This window comes from Bidens hawaiensis, unplaced genomic scaffold (assembly GCF_021521415.1).
Source record: "Bidens hawaiensis isolate Kalapana, Puna unplaced genomic scaffold, B.hawaiensis_p1.1 tig00077042_1, whole genome shotgun sequence".
Lineage (NCBI taxonomy): Eukaryota > Viridiplantae > Streptophyta > Magnoliopsida > Asterales > Asteraceae > Bidens > Bidens hawaiensis.
Genome location: NW_027503279.1, coordinates 18,781 through 21,428, shown reverse-complemented (window position 1 = coordinate 21,428; position 2,648 = coordinate 18,781). Strand labels below are relative to the sequence as shown.

Below are 2,648 nucleotides of genomic sequence, written 5' to 3'. Positions count from 1 at the left end.
TATAAAGAAAGATACACACAACTTTTTTGTTTGATCGTGTTATTTCTTATGACAAACTTGACTAGATCAATTACAAAAGAAAAAAGTTATCGTTTCCTAATTTTTTTACTTCAGAGAAAATGGACTTGATCAATTACAAAATCAAAAAGTTATCTTTTACTTTCTTTCCAATACAAAAATCCAGTCAACTGAAATAATGTAAAGAACAATATATTTGACCTTGATTTCTTCTACATGTATTTATAGTTTACAACTTTGATATATTAAAAGTAATATAAAACTAACTACTTTTTAAATAAGAAATCACTTTTCTTAATAACTAATTTAGATCATTGATAGACTGACTTACCTAATCATTTTTATTTCACACTCAAAATAAAATCCTTTATAGAGACCGAAACCCCCGATCCAACCTATAACCTCCTACCTTTTTTTTTCATAAATAAAACTACCCAATACATTATGTTTTTAAATAAAGTGCTTGGATGACTCGAGTTCTATATCTATTATATCTATTTAAGATTCATGATGACATAAGTGTTGGACTTAAATATGAAATTAGTAAAATTCTTTCTATTTCAGATTGATGATGACATAAATATGTCAATTAAAAATATATATCATATTTTTATTAATTAACCTAGGTGAGAACTAAATTTGGTGGTGATGTACTTTTGGTGTTCACTTGTTTTTATGGCTAACTACATGCTATCTTATCATTTAATAAATTGATTATTTAAAAAAAAAGAAAATTAATTGACAAGGTATTCAAAAATATCATCTATAAATAAATAAATTTACATAAAAAACTAAGAAAATATCACATTTTCATAATATATCTTGAAGTCGACCCTATGCCTATCCAAATACAAAATATCTACCAATCAACCACCCAACGCCACCAAATAAAAAACATAATAAATATGTTATTAACAACCAATCAAACACCTGTCTGGCTCCATCTTAATCTACCAGACGAAAATTTCAATGAATCACTCGTTCTCACGACTCGGTCACCAAACCGAGCTGACTCACTCCAACCATCCTTTCTTCCGAGTTTCTTACTATTCACCATCCCAATTTTACTATTCAATTCTTCAATCATTTCCCAAAGGGTCTCAACCGATGGCTTTGTAGTCGAAAATAAATGTGACAACTTCTCTTTGCAGCTCCTTAAACTGTCCAAACCCGAACTCAACTCAACCGAGTCGTTGAAACTCAGCAAGTTGACTCGTTCCTTGAACTCAATGACTCGGAGAAAGATTTCGTTAACCGTTGATAAATAATCGTTTGCTAGCAAGTCCATGATACAATGAAGCAACTTGTCGTTTTCGACTAACAGATTATCTGGGACTTTGCATATATGTTCGATCACTGACACCAACGTTGTGAAATCTCGTACCAAATCGAAGTTCATGTACGATGATATCGAATCTTGTTGTTTTTCCTTTTCATGCACAAAAGTTACAAACCCACTAATGTTTTTGGACGTGTAAAGGATGGTTTCTATGTAACATGCGTACCACCTGACCCACGCGGAGAGGACCCACGTGGCGGGTGACGCGCCGTCGCGGAAGTTTGATAGTTTGAAGTTGTTACGGCCACCGGTGGCGGTGAAGACGGAGAGTTGGTCGTTGAGGATGAAGGGGCCGCGTTTGATGATGTGGTGGATGGTGAAGAGGCATTTTAGGGCGACGTGGGAGTCGGTGGTGCGGTGGAGGCGGTTCATTAGGGAGTGGATTAGGGTGGAGGCGGTGGCGCGTGAGCTGTCTCCTAGTGTTAGGAGGGTGGCGAGGTGGTGGTTGGTTGGCGGTGTGGATGGTGAGTGGGAAGTGGCGCGGAGGACCGCCACGTGAAGAGAGAGTGTGTTTGGTTTATTGAAAAGAGCGAGTTTTGATAGGGAGACTTTATCTTTAACGATGCCTATAAAATCCCTCATGGTTGATTGATGTTATTATTGTGACAACCATGGATCATCCATTGATGAATTTAAAAGAGATAAGAGGTTATAGAGAGAGAGAGAGAGAGAGAGGGTTGACTATATTGTGAACTTGGTAGAAAGATGATGTTTCAAGAAAGTTTTATTTATTTCAAAGAAAGCCGCTACATTTAAATATTGGTATGCAAGTGTGTCAAATTGCTCCTACTTGCTATTTAAGGATTATATTAACAAGATTGGTTGCAAATCTTTATTGAAATTTGAAAGAACATAATAAAATAGCGACACACATTTAATCTAAAGAAATACCATATGCATACCATCTACGTTATATAATGGCATCTTTGTTGACGTGCCCATCGTATAGAGCATGTGTATACTTGTATAGAAAAGTTACCGTTAGAATATTCGTTCGTATAAAAGACTGGTATAGACTGATAGGGATGTTTCTATACATATGTATTATGTATACAAAGAGCTAGCAAACCTGATTAGCTACTAACTGTTCCATGAGGCTCAACAAAAGGAAGTCTAACTTCTATATAACATAAATACTCAATAAGTAAATAATATCCGAGTAATTCTTTTTGTAAACTTGTTGCATTTGCCATTGTCAAGCCTATTGTGTGAGACTTTCTGGAACGTCCCCCCTTGCCGGCCTTCGATAACGAGTTTGTTGTTAGGTAGGCCGCATATTGAAGGCATAATA

The 2,648-nt window shown here is 35.6% G+C and overlaps 1 pseudogene; it reads right to left on the bottom strand.

The window, feature by feature from the left end:
• Nucleotides 1–747: 747 nt before the first annotated feature.
• On the bottom strand, nt 748–2,344 carry LOC143606764 (putative clathrin assembly protein At4g40080 pseudogene; annotated as a pseudogene).
• Nucleotides 2,345–2,648: the final 304 nt, after the last annotated feature.